At 45.1% G+C, this 18,966-nt stretch overlaps 1 long non-coding RNA gene across 1 annotated transcript in view; it reads left to right on the forward strand.

The window, feature by feature from the left end:
* LOC109280392 (uncharacterized) overlaps positions 1–18,966 on the forward strand; it is a 249,778-nt gene that overhangs the window by 149,464 nt on the left and 81,348 nt on the right. The gene's annotated exons all lie outside the window — the stretch shown is intronic.

Below are 18,966 nucleotides of genomic sequence, written 5' to 3' on the forward strand. Positions count from 1 at the left end.
TAATGAGGTTCAAGTTGAGGCCTCTAATGCTGTACCATAACAAGAACAATTAATAATAGGGTCAGAGTATGAAATGGACAATTATTCACTTCAATGAATGACACAGATTTACACTGGGTTAGGATGGTGCATGATAAAGATATCCCTTTCTGGTGAAGGGATAGCAAAGAAATGTACCTAAACTAGATTAGGAAATATGTTTTTTTTTAGTTGTTTTGTTTTTTGGGAGAATTATGTTTTTGTTTTGTGTCATCAAAGATACTTTAGGATTTCTATTAACCTAATGAAAGATTCTCTAGTTCATATGTTATGCCTTCTCAATAGCTGCAGAGCTTATTGAAGAAGTCTTCCCAGGGTCTGAGGATAGAACACAGCAAAACAGCAGTATAACTGAGGTTGCAGCTTTGCCACAACCCTCTTCTCCCCTTCCTTCCCCTCGATATAGCTACTGACACAGAAACAGCTTCCTGCACCACCATCATTGGCACAGTGACAACCGGCAATGCTCCATGCACTGTCAGGCTGCCCAAAAAGTGGAGTTTTCCTGCTATGCCTCTGGAGCAAAGCTCTAACCCCCTCAAAGACTTGAAGGGCTTTTAAGGATATTTATTTTTATAAATACTACTGGAGGGAAGCATGTATTCTTTCATTTCTACATTTCTCTTTTTAACTAGTAACTGGAATGTAATAGTTTTTAATGTGTTTGCTGATGAGCTATGCAGTTGGATACCTTTCTTTATTTTATCCTTAGATACTGCAGAATACCACTCTTACAGAATACCCACCTTATTTCCTAGTTATAAGCAGCACCTATTTGTAAAACTATGGCAAAACACACTAGGAAAAAAACATCAGGCTTAATACAACATTAAGAGTAGGCTTGACTAATTCCTTGACGGGTCCCAATTCCATGAACACAGGTGTAGAAGAGACCTTCAGTTCCAGGACCTTATTGTTGTAATGGTTAGAATCTAGGGCTGTGCAAAATTTTGATGGGTGTTTCATTTTGAAGCTTTCGAAACAGTGAAATTGAAACAAAACAAAAGGCTTTGAAACAACTTCAAAATGAAACAAGGGCACTTGAAACATTTCAAAAGTTTTTTCAAAATGTTTCAAGTTTGGAATCTGGGTTTGCTTGCAGCTAAACAGAAACTACGGAGAGGGAGAGGGAAGTGGGGGAAAGGACTGCTCTGATATTAACATGTGTACCTGGCCAGTGACTGTGATCCTTCCCTGAAGTCCCTTCCAATCCCAGTGCCCCGGAGGGAGCGATGGACAAACAGCATAAAAAGCATTGTTGAAACTGAGCTTTCTCTGTGCCTTGGGGTCAGTTACTGAGATGTGTCTTCCAGCAGCTCAGCAGCATCAGAAAGATTATTACTTCCTACTTGCTAGTCCATTCCTAGAAAATGGGATCCAATACTTTTTCCTTTCCTAATACTCTATTATTATATTAATTCCTTCCAATTTATTCCTCCCCCAAAATCCTCTTTTTGTTTTTGTTAGTCTATTTTGATTCTTTTCCCACAGAAAAGAAATCTGTGCTTTCTCTCACAGTGTGCGTTCCATTCACTGTGCAGGGAAGCACAGCATATATCGCATATTATAATATGCAATTTATATAAGAGCACGTACATACATTTATATATTTTATTTATTACATACATACATACATACAACTATCTACACATTATATAAATACATATTACATTACAGAAGAACACAGATTTTTCAGCACACAAAACACACTATGAAGTGTGCTAAAAAGGCAGCTGGTAAGCCTTCAGGGAGGGGCAGAAGAGGGGGTAGAGGGAGAGGTGTAAGTACTCCCCCCACCCCAAACTTAGATGCAGCCTGTTTCCTACAACTAGCAGGGATGAGGCTTCCAGTTCTACAGGGGAGGAGAGTTCTACAGCAAGGGGAGGAGAGCCTGAGTCTGCATCCCCTCCAATAGCACCAGTCATAATGCCTACCACCACCATGACAACAAGCAGCACCAGCATGACAGTCTCCTCCACCCGCATTTCACTTCCTAGCCTTAGCCTTCCAGTGCCAGAGGAAGAGCTGGATCTGGATCTGAGTGCCCTAGCAAAAGAAATTCTGGGGAAGGAAGGGTAATCATCTCAGTTTGTGCTCAACACCCCTCCAGTTTCCCCTGGAGCCAGGTCTCCTTCCCCAGAAGGCACTTCGGAAGAGGTTGAAGTAGAGGTCGTGAAGGCAAGTGGCTCAGCTGAGTCCACTCCTCCTGTTGCTGTGCCTCTGCCTGCTGAGGAGAGGGCAAAGGCAGCATCCACATATGCACCTGTACCCCAGAAGCACGGGGGCAGTGTGGTCTGGGATCATTTTGAACTGGCAGATGATCCCACATATGATATCTGCCTGCACTGCTGAGCCAAAACCAGCCAGGGCAAGGGAACAAAACATATGAGCACCACGAGGATGCTGGTGCTTCTCCACAGGCACCACCCCCCTGCCCTTGCTCCTCCTCAGCCTGGCACCAGTGGGAGTGTGCCAAAAAAGAAGTCTCCCTCTCACTCCAAAGCCCCTGTCCCCCCAAAGCAGAGGTAGGCCACCCTGAAACAGTGGAGGAAAGGCAGGCACACACAGGTTGCATTACCAAGGTAAGCAAGGTCACCCAGAGCATTGAAGAGATTCTTGCTGTTGATGGCCAGCCCTTCTCCTTTGTTGAGTGGCCAGGGTTCAGGTGGCTCATGGCACTCATGGCCCTATTGTACAAAGTGCCTGCATGCACCACCTTCAGCAGGATGGTGGTGCCCTCCCTGTATGAGGGATGAGCTGTATGAGGGATGAGCTGTATAAGGCTGTGTAAGGCAGTGTAAGGCAGGTCCACAGGTAGCCTTGCACTTCACCTCAGACATCTGGAGCAGCTGGGGTGGAGATCATGCCTACCTCTCCCTCTCAGGGCACCAGTGCAACCAGTCAGGCCATCTGTGGGTTCTCCTTCAAGCCAAGGTGATGGATGAGTTCAACATGGCATCCAAGATTATGGGGGCCATGAATTGCTTGGTGCAGGGGTGGCTCATTGGGCTGGGCGAGTTTACCCATGGGTTCATGATCACCGACAATGTGGCCAATATGGTCAAGGTGGTCCACGATGCCAATTTTGTTGGCATCCGCTGTATGGCACACAAGGTCCATCTCATTGTCAGGGACACCTTGGAGGGGGACAGAGCTTCTGATGAAGGCACCAGCACTGCCAGCAAGCTCATTTGCAAATACAAGAAGGTGGCAGGCTACTTCCACCAGGGCATCAAGGTGGGCAAGATGCTGTGGGACAAACAGGCAGAGCAGAACATCCCACACCACAAAATCATGTAGGATGTAGAGACTTGGTGGAACTCCACATACCTGATGCTGAAAAGGCTGGTGGAGCAACAGAAGGCCATCCATGAGATGGTATTGCTCAGGGAGATTGGGATCAGAGGCCCCCTTAACAGAGCTGAGTGTTATACCATCTCACAGGTCTTGGTGGTATTCCAGCCCTTCCTTGAGGCCACTGATACCCTTAGCACTGATGATGCCCTCCTTAGCCAGGTGATCCCTGTAGTGTGGGTGCTTCAGAACCAAATGGATAACTTCTAGGGGATCAATGTTCCTGACTGTGTTGTCCCCAAAGGACAGTGAGTTCGTGCCTGGTGCGCTTGTGCCAATAAACACACAGGGGTGAAGGATCCAACTTAATCTTTATTTCTGCGCAGAAAGTGGTGCTTGGCAATCGTTCGCAAAGCAAGCACCCACACCTCAGTGGGCGTCTGCCTTATATAGCTACGTAACAGGTTAAACTTGCTGATGTGATGAAATGTATAGCAAGCCCAGCAAGTAACCCCCCTTCCAGCTCCCCCCCAAGTAACCCCCCTTCCAGCTCCGGAACTTTGTTGATACAGCTTTTCCTTCTAGCGAGGCCAGCAATTAAGCAACTACGCAACAGGCAATCTCCCCCAGCCTAAACAACCTACTCTATGCCCTTGGTTAGATAAAATACTTTTTCAAAACATATAAAGCTATTCCCTGGTTAAAATTAAGTGAAAGTCCAGGGGTGCTTCATCAAATCCCCGCTTTGAGGCTATGGCCTTTATGGAAAAAGCCCATAGTCCTCAACTATCTTTCTCATCTCCAGAAATCTCTTCGCTTCCTCCCTATTATTTTGGATCGGGTTTGTAACTGATGATTTTACAAACATCACGCAGTGAACAGGGGAAGAAATTGATTTCTTGAGTACCTTACAACACATTGGCGCACACTGTATCCCACAACAGATTATCAAGAGAATACATATACTTGCCACAATTAATAGGAAAATTTGCTTAAGCCATGAAAAATTAGGAAGCCAAGAAGTAAGCCATGAGAAGTCGAACCCTTCCCCTTGCTTAATGTGGGACAGAACCTTTTTTAACTTCTGCACTTTTGACTCTATCAACTCGGAGTTATCTGTCAAATTAAAACAACACATTCCCTCGAACTCTTCACATCCGTGGTTATGCCTCAGCAACAGGTAATCTATGGCTGCTCTATTTTGCAGAGTAGCTCCTCTTAGTTCTTTCATTTCAATATTGAGGGCAGCTAGGGCCTGTGAAGTTGTATTTAGGCCCTTTGCCAGGGCACAGGCCACCTTACCAAACTGCCTCTCAGCATCCACTACTAGGCCTGGCACCCCTACTAGGAAAACTGCTAAGGACACTACCTCGGCCTCACTCAGGAGGTTTATGTCACTATCACAGGATTTATCTAGCACCTTCAAACCTCTCCGGTGACACTTACTAGAGGTCTTAGACATACCTGGTAGCCAGACAGTCAACCGGCCTAGAGCACAAGGGCCTCCTGTGGCATTGGCTGGGATATATGAATAGGCAGTCTTCCCACAAAGGAGGAACCACCCCCGGGGTAATATAACATGAACGTAGTTGCATGATACATTAGTCATGTCTGAGCAATTGAAAATTTTAGTTTCTTTGGTTAGGCTTTTGCAAGCTTGGGTACAGTTCACAAAATTGGCACAGCTGGTGTTACCAGGGGAGGTGACTGTCAACAAGTCTATTTCAAAGGTACTAGCGTTTCTTTCTGTGGTAATGGTTCCCCACATGGAGTTGTTAGTGTAATTGATTGGACCTCCTATTCCCCCAGATGTGAACCAAGTCTGATTCCGGAGTGCTTCCATTGGAGTGGGCACCCCTATAAGGCATGACATGAAAATATCATCAACCGATATTCCACCTGCCAAACAAAAATGAGTGACATTTAATACGTCCTTTGCCAAATGAACCCACACATTTTGACTCTTATCGAACCTTTGATGCACCAACCCCTTAGACTCTAGAAACATTACACCTATGCAAAGAACTACTTTCCACATGGTTGACGTTTAAACAGAAATTTAAGTCCTTCTACTGGCTCTGCTGTCCAACGGTGTCCATTTGTGTCGGCTTCTGGTGCGACACTCTCAGCCACTTCTCCTGCCAGTGTTACTTCTGGTGTGGCCTTCACCCGGGTGTAGTGTATCCACGGCTTTACCCCCTGAACTTCTACTGCAGCGTGAGTGGTGAGAATCACAGGATACGGTCCCTTCCACCTGGGCTGAAGCGGCTCATCTTTCCACGTCCGGACCAGCACTTCGTCTCTGATCTGGAACTTGTGGACTGGTGTATCTAGAGGGAATGGAAGTCGTTCCTGGATATACCTGTGTAGAGAAGACAATACAGCAGACAAAGAATACAAATAATCTTTTACCCAACCTTCCCCTTTTACATGCATTTGACTCCCATGCGTCACCACTGGATTCTTAGGATATGGCTTGCCCTACATTAATTCAAATGGACTAACTCCCAATTTAGCTCTAGGGGCTATGCGCACTTTAAGCAAGGCAAGAGGCAGAGCTTCGGGCCATTTCAGCTAAGTCTCTTGGCAGAGTTTAGCCAGCTGTCTTTTTAGAGTCTGATTCATTTGTTCCACCTGTCCACTTGACTGTGGTTTCCATGTTGTGTGAAGGTCCCATTGTATCCCCAGAGCCCGGGAAACTGCCTGGGTCACTTCTGACACAAAGTGTGGCCCTCAATCCGAGGCTAATCCCTCTGGGATTCCGAATCGTGGAATCATTTCTTTTAGCATCACCCGGACCACTTCTTTTGCTTGGTTGGTTCGGCACGGGAAGGCCTCAGTCCATCCAGTCAGAGTGTCCATGAGCACTAACAGGTATTTGTAGTGTCCCTTCCTGGGAACTTCAGAGAAATCTATCTGCCAACATTCTCCTGCTAATAGTCCTTGCCTTCCTGCTCCTGGTGGAGGTTTGGGGGAAATCTTAGGATTGTTGGCACAACAGACAGGGCATCTACGCACTATCTGTTCTGCTGTTTTTCTCATCTTAGGCCCCACCACAATTCTTTGGAGACCTTGGGTCATGGCGTCAGCTCCCATATGGGTGCTCTGGTGGTACTCTTGGAGCACTTTGCTAAGAATCAGTTTTGGCATCAGGACTTGTCCCTCAGGCAAAACCCACCATCCATCTTGTTGTTCTTTGCTTCCCAATTTCTCTGAGTTGGTTCTTTTTTTCAGTATATTTGGGAGGTTCCTCAGGTAACACTACCTGAGGCATCAATGCCAACATTTGAGTTTCCTGACCTTGTCCTCTAGCTGCCTTCTTCACCGCAGCATCTGCTCGTCGATTTCCTTTAATAACGTCAACATCTCCCTTTTGATGGGCCTTACAGTGCACCACAGCTACCTCTAGTGGTTCCATCACGGTTTCAAGTAATTTCAGGATCTCTGTTCCATGCTTTACTGGGCTTTTACTTGCCGTTAAGAGTCCTCTCTCTTTCCATATAGCTCCGTGGGCGTGTAAGACTCCAAAGGCGTACTTCGAATCCGTGTATATAGTGGCTATCTTTCCTTTTGCCAAATGGAGAGCTCGGGTCAGCACAATAAGCTCAGCTCTCTGTGCAGAGGTATTTGGAGGCAAGGCGTTTGCTTCCACGGTATCCCATGATGTAACCACGGCGTATCCCGCCTTTCGGGTTCCATTGTCCATGAAGCTGCTTCCATCTGTGTAGAATTCAAGGTCTGCATTAGGTAGTGGGGCATCTTTAAGATCCAGCCGGCTAGCATACACACTCTCAATAGTTTCAATGCAGTCATGCTGTAATCCTTCATCCTGTTTCAATGGCATCAATGTAGCTGGGTTCAGGGTACTGGAGGTTTGCAACTGGATGTCTCCTTGATCCAGGAGAGTCGCCTGGTACTTAGCCATTAGTCCAGGGGAAAGCCAGGTTCCCCCCTTTGCATTCATCACCGTCAGCACTGAATGTGGGGTATACACAGTCATTGGTTGTCCTAAAGTAAGTTTCTTAGATTCCTTTACCAGCATAGCGGTAGCTGCCACTGCTCGCAGGCAGGCCGGCCATCCCAAACTAGTGGGATCCAATTGTTTGGAGAAGTAGGCCACTGCTCTTTTCCAGCTACCTAAGTACTGGGTCAGCACTCCTGATGCTACTCCTTGGCGTTCATGTACATAAAGTTGAAATGGTTTACTCAGATCGGGTAGGCCCAGGGCCGGCGCTGTCATAAGGGCCTGTTTGATAGTGTCAAAGCTCTTTCGGCATTCTGCCGTCCATTGCAAATCTCCCTCACTACCAGTAGTGGCCTCATAAAGAGCCTTGGCTATTAGTCCAAAATTGGGGATCCAGATCTGGCAGAATCCTGCCATACCTAAAAAACCTCGCAACTGTCTTTTGGTCTTTGGGACTGCCATTCGACAGATGGCCTCTTTTCTTTCAGGGCCCAACATCCGCTGGCCTTGTGAGATGTCAAATCCCAAATAACGTACCTTTTTTTCTGTTATTTGGGCTTTCTTTTGAGATACTCTGTATCCTACCTGTCCCAGGAAGTTTAGTAAACTTACGGTCAGCAGGTGGCATTCTTCCCTCGTTTTTGCTGCAATTAACAAATCATCCACATACTGTAACAGGGTTCCTGATGTCCCTTTGTCCCACTTCTGAAGGTCAGTACTTAAGGCAGTGCTGAAAATAGTGGGACTGTTCTTAAAACCCTGAGGCAAAACTGTCCAGCACAATTGGGTTTTTCTCCTAGTATTTGGGTCTTCCCACTCGAATGCAAAAATTTCTTGGCTGTCCCTTTCAAGTGGGATGCAAAAGAAGGCATCTTTCAGGTCCAGGACTGTAAACCACTGTTCCTCTGCAGACAAAGTAGCCAGCAAAGTATAAGGGTTCGGCACCACCGGGTGGAGGGTCACCGTGACCTTGTTCATGGCTCTGAGGTCCTGCACAAAATGATACTCATTACTGTGGGGTTTTTTTACAGGCAAAATGGGGGAATTGAAAGATGATTGACACTCCCGAAGTAAACCATGTTTAAGGAATCTCTTTATCAATGGTTCCAGGCCTTTCCAAGCTTCTATTTTCAATCGATACTGTGGCACCCTGGGCGGGGTAATTCCCAGCTTTAAATCAATGCTTACAGGGGTGGCCAGTTTGGCTCTCCCTGGCTTCTCTCCCGCCCATACCCATGGTACTATAGCGTCTTCTACTTCTGGGGGAATTCTCCCTTCCTCCCCCTCCTGCAATAGGAGACACACCTGAGCTTTCCAGGCTTCCTCAGTTGGTATCTTCATAGTAATTTTCCCCTCCAAAAAGATCAACTGGGCCTGCAATTTGCACAGCAAATCCCTCCCAAAAAAAGGTATGGGGCACTCAGGCATATACAGGAACTGATGAGACACTTTCTTTCCTCCCAATTTGCATTCCATGGGTGGCACCAAAGGACGATACGTCCGCTGGCCGGTGGCTCCAATTATGGGGATCTTGGTTTTTGATAAGGGTCCTTTAAAATTGGTTACAACTGAATGTGTGGCTCCACTATCTACTAGAAAGTCAATAAGTTCTCCCCCTACTTGCATTTTAACCAGGGGCTCGTCGGGGGAGACAGAGATTACTTCAGTGTTAGCCCCCGGTCCCCGTCACTCCTGGTCAGAACCATCCAACATCAACAATCTTTCTTCCTCCTCTCGTCTCTTCTTCTCCCTCTTGGGGCACTCATTTTTCCACTGCCCTTCCTGCTTGCAAATAGCACACTGATTAGGTCCCAGCCTGGGACCCTGGCCATAGCCTCCCGGAGCATAGCCCACGCCTCCTCTATACCCCCTACTTTCCCTGCCTCGTCCCCGACTCCTCTGATCTACAATTGCCACTGCCAACATCGATGCTTGTAACGACGCCTGTGCCTTTATTCTCTTATCTTCCCTTTTCTCCTTAACCTGATCTCTGTTGGAGTATACTTTATAAGCAATCTCAATCATTTGGCTGATGCTCATTCCAGCTGCTCCTTCAGTCTTCTGTAGTTTTCTTCTAATATCTGGGGCTGACTGTCCTATAAACAGTGTGTTAAACATCTTGGCATTTTCTGGCAGCTCCGGATCTAAATCCGTCCACTGTCTGGCTGCCTCGCATAACCTCCCATAAAAACTGGATGGATCCTCCTTCGGACTCTGCCGCACTTCATACAATTTAGACAATTTTTTTCTGCTTGGGGATAGCCTCCCGGAGAGCAGCCAGCACAAACTCCCGATACAGCTCTAACTCCTTCCGACCCCCTCGGGTGTTGGGATACCAGTCTTGATTTTTCTTAGGGCAAAGTTCATCTACATCACCGGCTGGGTGAAGCTGCTGTGCTATCGTGCGTGCTTTCTCTAAGACCAACCTCTTTTCTTCTGGAGTCAGAAAAGCGGCCAGGAAGGCCTGAATATCTATCCAGTTTGGTTGGTGGGTGAGGAAAATAGTAGAGAACAACTGGGCCATTGCCTCTGGATTCTGGTGATATTGGCCCACAGACTGTTTCCAATTTATCAAGTCTGCTGTGCTGAATGGCACATGGACAAAAACTGGTTCACCCTCAGGACCCACCACTTGTCATAAAGGGGCCTGAACTACTGGTTGGGCCCCTGATTGTAAGCAACTCACCACAGGGCTAAACGCCCCATCTCCTACAGTCCCTTCTACCACCAGATTGCTACCACCTGCATCCGCCGGACCTGGGGACGGCAACCCAAGGCTGTCAGGGGAGGTGGGGGACGACGGACTGGACGAGCCAGCCGGGAGTCCCTGATGACCCGTTACAGGTGCAGTGAAAGTCCCCTGTGGTGACGCATGGCTCACAGGATGAGACGGGGGAGCCATGGGAGCAATTAGCAACTGCACGTCTTCCTCCTCCGGCTCCTTTGGACATACTGTGGTGACCCCCCGTAAAGCCATTACCCCACTTCCCCTAAATATCCCACACAACTTCTGTGTAACCTCATCCCTATACAAAGTCATATATGCCTCTACATAAAGCATCTCATCCCACTTCCCTTGGCGCCTACAAAACAACTGTAACTGCAAGAATGTGTTATAATCCAAAGACCCATTCTCCGGCCAGGCTGCACCATCCGCAAGTTGGTACTGTGGCCAACATGTATTGCAATACCGAATCATCTGTTGTTTTGTCATAGGGTCACTTCCAAACTTTGGCCAATTTTTCAAAATGCATCCTAAGGGACTGCAGGGTGGAATCTTAGACTGGTTACTTCCCATTATTCAACTACCAGACGGCGACCGCCGCTCAGCCTCAGAACCAAACTGATTAAAGGGAGTTCACGGGGCTGCCACCCGATCTCACTCGCCTAGGGCATCTATACGGTCGGAACTTTCAAAGCCGTCTCTTTCCCAACCTGCCCAAAATATGGAAAGAAGTACTCACCTGTCCATTGAAACCTCCCTCGCCCCACCTGATTAAGTTGGTCCTTCGAGCGTTGCGCTGTTGTGCCCCTCCCCGACTCCGTCAGGCAACCAAGAGACGGTCAGACCTCCGACAAATAAGGTCGGTGGCGCCTGGCCCTTGCGCCGTCCACAGTTGTTGCCGGAGCCGAAGAGGTGGACCAGGCAAGGCAGTCAGCTAGAGTCCCATCTGGGGTGCCAGAAATTGTTGTCCCCAAAGGACAGTGAGTTCGTGCCCGGTGCACTTGTGCCAATAAACACACAGGGGTGAAGGATCCAACTTAATCTTTATTTCTGTGCAGAAAGTGGTGCTTGGCAATCGTTCGCAAAGCAAGCACCCACACCCCAGTGGGTGTCTGCCTTATATAGCTACGTAACAGGTTATACTTGCTGATGTGATGAAAGGTATAGAAAGCACAGCAAGTGACCCCCCTTCCAGATCCCCCCCAAATAACCCCCCTTCCAGCTACGGAACTTTGTTGATACAGCTTTTCCTTCTAGCGAGGCCAGCAATCAGCAACTACGCAACAGGCAATCTCCCCCAGCCTAAACAACCTACTCTATGCCCTTGGTTAGATAAAATACTTTTTCAAAACATACAAAGCTGTTCCCTGGTTAAAATTAAGTGAAAGTCCAGGGGTGCTTCATCAACTGGAGCAGGCTGCTGTCACCAGATGTGCAGGCACTGTGAGGCAGCTGAAGGAGGACATCAGGAAATGGTTTGATCCCTTGCAATCCAGTACAGTCCATATGCTGGCTGCCATGTGTCACCCAAGGGTGAAGGGGAGTGTATGCATCAGCAAAACCCTGGATCACTGGACGGAGGTGCTGGTGAACAGAGTCAGGGAGGCAGAAGAATACAGGCAAGGGGATGTGTAAGAGGGGGATCCACTGTCCCATGCCAGCACTTCATCCACCAGCCATTCTCCTCCTCCACCACAGGCACTGCCAATGTGGGCCAGGGGCATAGCTTCCATGGTGGGGTCCAGAGGCACTAGACCCCACCATCAGGCAGGTAGCGCTCAGGCCTTGGTGGCTACCTATCTCATTGAGGACGTGGGGCCACTTGGAGGCTAGGGCTATGGGGAAGAAGAAGGCCCCAGGTCCTGAGCATGACCACTAAAACTGCACCCTGCTATGGTTGGGAGGCCTGGTGGAACTGCTGGTGGCAAGGCAGCCTCCAAGAAATGCCAGGCAGGACTGAGGACCTCCCTGATGAAAGGCATGTAGGAGGTGCCTTGTAATCTCCAGCCACCATACACATGCACAGTCCTGGTTGGGGAAAGGCCAGACCTGTAAGATCTTTGAGAGGCCTAAGGCTTGCTGGTTGCAGTGGAGTTGTGAGGCTCCAGGTGAGCTCAGCTTAGCTGCCTGGGATGCCAGCTTTTGCACTGAAAAACTCTTCAACAGGCTAAGGAAGAACTTGCAGTTGGTGTGTGTGTGTGCTCTTCCTGAATGGAATGAGGGACAAGCTGGGGTGGCAGGGAAGGGGCATGTAGCAGGTAAAAGTCTAGAGGTACCTGGGGAGTTAGAAGTCTGGCAGGTTGTAGTGTGTCATAATTCCAACGTCTATATTGAGTCCACAAGTTTCTGTATCCAGGAGGTTGATGAAGTGAAGTTCATAGGCTCATCCGTGAACAGCATTGAAACAGCGAAGCAAAACACTGTCCCTTTGAAATGGTGAAATGGAAGTCGAAATGAAACACTGCGGTTTTGCACAGCCATATTAGAAACGTTCTTATTTCTCGTGTGAACTTATGCCGGGCCAGTTTATACCCATTTTTCTTGTGTTCACATCGTCTTTATGTGAAGTAGCATTTCTCAATGGTTTATCTCTTAGATTCCTCTTATATGACTGGCTCTCCATTCCCTTGATCACCCTTTTCTGTGTGCCCATTCGAGATTGAAGTCTTCTTTCTTGAACATGGGAGATTGATCTACTATATTCCATCTATCTACATTATTGCTTATCAAGGAAAAATATTACATTATTCTGCTTTGATCTGCCATTGGCAAACAAACATTACATTGGATTCCACTTGCATTTACTTCTGGATCTTTAATTATTCTTTACTTCAGAACTTGTTCTAAAGCCTTTCATTCTATTGAGGTCAGACTAATGGACCTATAGTTGTGTGGATCCTTTTCTCAGCCTCTTAAATATAGAACTGCATTTATTCTTCTTTAATCATATATTACCCTAGACTTGAAAGATGTATTAAAAACAGTTGCTACTACATACTATTCCACATGCATGTCACTTTTGCCCCCCTCCCCTCCCCCATCAACATCATCCTTTTTGAAAATTGATAATGAACTATTTAGTTTTTGTGCCATACCTAGGTTATTTAATCTTTACCCCATCCTAACTGCATATAGCTACCCCACTTCCTTCCTTGGTTCACTTTTTATTTATTTAGCTAAAGAACCTTTAGAAATTTAATATCCATTGCAAGCACTGATTCAATTTGACATTTTGTATGTTTCACTTTTACATTTTGTAAGCTCCAAATCATAGTTTCTTTTTCTAGTCAGTTTTTTTTTTTGTTCCCTTCTTAGTAAGATATCTTTTTTTTTTTTTCTTGCCAACTGAGGCAGTTATTTAACCAATTAAGTCACAATCCTCTTCCCACAACTTTTGTGGGGGGGGGGGGTTTACTTATGATGGGATACAGATTCTTGATACTGTCTGTACCTTTCATTTAAAGATCTCCCAGGCTCCCCCAAAGTAAAGTCCCTGAGCTCTTCATTCCAGTTGACTTCACTAACTCCTTTAGTTGACTAATGTTTCCCCTTTTGAAACTGAGATTCTTAGTTATGGACAAACTTTTTATTTTCCAATTAAATCTAAACTCTTGATCTCCATCAATCAAGGTTATTTTCTAGGCTACCTCTTCTATTATGCCCTCATTTATTACCAAAACCAAGCCTAAAATTGAATTGCCTGAATATTGGTTCACTGAATATTTCATGAGGAAATATGGCAGATATCACTTCCAAGACACTCTGGGCTCTACCATTATCAATATCATTTCCTCTGAAATTAAGGAAGCTAAAATGTCTCTGAAAGATAGTTCTTGCAGTACTGCATTACAGAGCTCTTTGTGCATATCCAAATCTAGCAAGTGAACTCCAAGCACTACCCCAGTAGAACCTCTCTTACCAGCCTTCCACAAAGTGATTTTGATACAAATAGATTCTGTTTTCTACATATTCTTCTTGCTTTGCAGTCTCTCACGTGATTAATGTACCTCATCTACCCCACCACTTTACTTTTATTTCTACCATTCCTTGGTGCTGAAATACCTGTACTTCAATTACAGTAATTATTCCATAAAGTTTCTCTCATCCAGTTTTACAATCTGCATGCTGTATTTCAGGATCATGGCATTGTCCAGGTTCCTAACATTAATTTCTTACCACATAGTGTCCTAGCTAGAGTAGGCACTGTCCTTTCATTAATCGTAGTGCCAAACTGACTGTTTTCACCAGTACTCATACTTTCTCTGTCTGTTCATCTCTCTGCCTACCTTTATTCATGTCTGTAGCTTTGTTTGTCTGATTTTCCTCTTCTTGACTGCAAAAACATAATCTCTCAACCTTCCCCTTCACTTTTGATATTAAAGCTCTAAATACCTAACAGTATTTTCTTAAATACACAAGTGGCATCCAGAAGAGTCCTCTTTCTGTGACTGCATTCTAGTGGTTGAGCGTTATCAAACCTTCTTCACAGGACTAATCCTTGAGACATTTGTTGCTTTTCATGCCTGGTCATACGTTTATCTTCCTTTAGGGTCTGGAAGATTTCTACTCTTCACTTTAAGCATTCCCCCTATGCTAGAGTAATCAGCACTGATCCATTCCAGAGGGAAGTCACTGCTCTGTAGAAATATTAATAGAATTAGCATAAGAAAGAGGCAGGGCCTGGCCGCTGCTGCACTATGCGCAGCCAACTGCCCAGTTATCTTTTGGATTAATAGAGATGGATAAATAAGGAACTTCCTAAATGATTGCCACTCTTTAAATCAAACCTGAAATTAAACATTATTTGTTTTTCAATTCCATTCTCTACTTCTGGGTTGGACAAGAAACATCTTTCTTCTTCCTCATTAGGCAAAGGTATCATAGGACAATCACAGGTTGTAGCAATCTATACAGTAGTAAATGCAATATTAAATGCTCTGTTTTGCTACATAGAAACATTTTCTGCATGTACCCATTTGGTTCATTCAAGTTTACTTAAAGTGCTAAGTAAAGATTTTCTGTAACTTGTAGAGTCTTGGAGAAACCTACTGTGTTTATGGCAGATGCTTCAAGTATGGGACTGTTTTATTTTATGACTTCACCTTATTTATTCTCTTCTATGGTTGACATTAGTCATGAATTATTAACAAAAGAGAATTCTGAAGCATTATTATTGGAAAACAATGGCCTTGATATAGGTGCTTGTTGATAGGCATTTAATCAGTATTCAATAAAATTAGTTGCAAAAATTACGTGATAAAATATTTCATTATTATCTTTCATTTTGAATAATTATTTAAAAGCCAAAATCTGTGGAAAGAAGCTATAACCATAATCAGGGAGATCCCATACAACATTATATAAATATATTTATATGGCCGGATACCCAGCCCCACCATCTGGCTTTTAGAATGCATCTGCTTTGTTACTGCTGAATGTACTGAGTACAGCCAAGAGTAAACTGATTTCAATAGAATATTAATAGATGGTGACAATAATGGAACCCATAGAAAATCTACTGGGCAATGGGTTAAAATGCAGAACACAAAGCTGACGGGTGCTGTCCATCAGAGACACTCAATGAATGAAAGGCAGTGTGTCTGGAATGTGCTATGAAAATGCTGCTAAAGAAAGTTTTCCCAATCCCTATTGTTCTTCCAACATCCACTTGAGGGAATTAGTGTTCAAGGGCAAACATACCTTGGAGAGTTATTTGTGATACCCAAAAATTGGAAGTGTTGGAGCTGTCCATATGGATGGTAGCTTCTGTTTGTTATCTCCTATCTAGAAGCATAGCTACAATAGAAACCATGATGAATTTGGCTCTGTTCCCCTGTGACTATTTATTAACAGCTATTACAAAGACAAGAGAGGCCTAATGCTCCTCCATTCAGCATCAACAAATTCTTTGATATCTACAGAATTATCGCCTTGAGCATCCCCTTCCCTCTCTGGCTGTGTCCAAATGTGTAGAGATATATGCTTGCAGTGGCACAAATAAGTAATTTGTGCTGCTACTTTGTGCCTCAACACATGCCCCTGTATGTCCACTTTGTTGTGGGACACACTGTTCCACTGTGTACAAACTGCCTTTGCCCAGCATGCTAGAGCAGCGGGGGCACAAATGGAGTAGTAGAGATACTCAGGAAAGCAGCCAGAGTTCCTCTCTAGAGGACCAAGCCTTTGTTTGTTCCAGTGCATCCTATTTTCACATGTTCTGTGCTACTTTTTTTCTTTCCTAGCGCTTTTGTTTTGGGGGGGGGGTTTGCTTCTGGGAAATTGGGAAATCCCAGTAGCAAATTTTGCCCCCTTGCTGCAAATGTATTCTTCATTGCAGTGCAGGGCATGTTTTAATGTTCCGCATGTGCAGTTTGTGGCACCACAAACCTCTTTCTTGTACCACAAACTGCATGTGCCTGCATGTCTGGACATGGCCTCTGAGTCTATTTCACAGATACTAGGGGGTCTAGAACATTTTCACAAACATAGCATTCCCATTTCTGTGGTGTAGACAGGTGATATCTGAGAGCACCCCTCTATACTTAGATCCCTGAGTAAGAAACTGGCATACAGTAAGCAGGAAGGCTTGTCCAACAGCCAAAAATATAAAAGAAAAGGGAGAATTCCATGTGAAAGTCTTGTGCAATACTGCAGGTTAGGTAGGGGGAGGCAGATTTAATAGGGGAGTGAACAAGTTCAATTTCACTGGAGTGTAAAGGGATGACAGATAAATCCACTCAAGTGCCTGTTGGAAGAATAAATATTTCTGATGAACAGAAGTGTGTCTGTTTTAAAGATACTAGTATATTAGGTTACTTAACCTTTATGGTTGGTTTCTTCAGATCAGGGTGGTTTTGTGACTGCACAGCCATAGGAATGTGACTCACATTGAATGAAAAATATGTCATCTCAGGAAAAAATGCACTGTGCACTGAAAATAAATGTTACATTTGTTTTAGAGGTGTACTGGTCAGCCATTGTTCTTTGCAGTGTATAGTAATCCTGTTGTACATGACACTAGATTTCCCAAGTTATTTCCTTTAAGAAAAAGAAAACAGTAACTGTCTATCTAATGTAAATTGAGTACATAATTGTGGCAACAGGGACATTCACACCCCCTTTCCCTCCAGGGGAATGATATTCTCACTGAGGCACTGAATCCCATATCCTAGGTGCTGATCTGTACATAAGTTCAGGATGTTTAGATCTGGCAAAAAATGGCCAGCCAGATCTAACTTAGTTTACCTGACAAGGTGCACTAAATTAGATTGGACATGGGTTAGCCCAATCTACCAACCATCTATACATGTTCAGAGTGCACTCCTGGGGCTGAGGAAACCTTGCCCCCAGAAGAACAAAACCCACCAAACCTAGCATGAACCCTCTAGTCCCCCTGACCCTATCTTACTTAGATCACATTCCCATTGTGGTTCCTGGAACCAGTGAACATCTGCACAAGCAGGACTCAATCTAAGATCATACTACATCATTGTAGATCAGGTCCCAGGGATGTCTGCAAGTACCCAACTTGGCTGCCTGATTGCCCAGATTCAGTATGAGGGCAAGAGAACCTTACCAACCAAGTCTATAGGACACTCTCTTGGAAAGTGGGAGATAAAGGTTTTAAGAGGACCTAGAACTCTAGTGTATGACTTCCTAGCATTCCTAAGTGCCTAACATTTGCTATTGGGTAGGTATAAGCACCTCCCTGCTGAGCAGCTGAGCAAACTAAATTACACTCAAGAGGTGCATGGACTTCCTGTAAGATGAACAGGACACCTAGATGCCTAATTGTGATGGCCACCTGAGACAAAGTATCTAAATTTCAGGTGGTGTCATGCCATTGTGGAGAAATTCTAGAGATAGATCAAGTTCTGGCTTTAGAGCAATTTACATTGTCTACATTCAACCAATAATGATTTCTAACCCTTTTTTCCTCCATTTCTGTCGAAATGTTTCTGTGCTAGAACCAAAAATACTGTGGCACTTTACAAGATTTATCCCACTTAATATATTAAACAAAGATTTTGTTGGTTCTGAAAAGCCCAGGAGTTAGATTATATATTCTTGTATGTCCTCTATTGGACACATCTAAACACGTATTAATATGCTTTAGTTAATGCACATTAAATCTAGTACCTCCAGGCACCTATACATGAGCAGCAAGGCTGCTCCAATAACTATAGCATGTCAGAGCAGACTCAATCAACTGAGTCTGCTGGAGTGTAGTAATTACCACATTCCAGGAGCCTCCAGCATCTGATGAAGTACTTCCACCATAATTTTGAAGCATGGGGACATTGATGCTCTGGGCACTTTAATTAGCACAGCTCTGAGACATTCCAATTAAAGCACCCTGCCCCCCTCCCCCCCCCGAAGCATGTATTTAAATGCCCTACATTGTGAGGAACTAGGAAAATGCATATTAGCCTGTCTTCATACATATTGTGAGGAGAATGAGAGCAAGAAAGGGTTAAAGAAGAATTTACCATGCCGGCAGGGGGGACAACAGCATGGAGAACTGCTAGAACAATGCCAGAAAGAGTGTGCGGCAGCATCCTGCCCCCTTTTTGAGAAACAGCTGGCCTTTACATGGGCAGGCTTTCCAGTTAAAAGGGAATCAGAATGGCAACTCACAGGGGGAGAGAGAGAATGCTGGAGATGCCAGGGTGCTTAGTGGAGCCAGTGGCTGAGGAGGAGAGTAGAGACTAGCATAGAAACCCAAGCAAGGCAGCACAGAAAACTCCCCATGGACCTAGGAAATGGGTGAGAGTAGTCCAGCACTGGAGGAGACATTCAGAATAAGAACAAAAACAGGAATTTGCTCCCTCAAGGCTGTTGCTAGGAGGCAGACAGGAGTGACACCTGAAACCTAAGATTAAGGACGTGCTGAGTGAACTGAAAGAGGCAGTTACTCCTGACTGAGAAACAAGGTGAGGATTAA

Source organism: Alligator mississippiensis, chromosome 1, assembly GCF_030867095.1.
Source record: "Alligator mississippiensis isolate rAllMis1 chromosome 1, rAllMis1, whole genome shotgun sequence".
In the NCBI taxonomy this organism is placed as follows: Eukaryota; Metazoa; Chordata; order Crocodylia; family Alligatoridae; genus Alligator; species Alligator mississippiensis.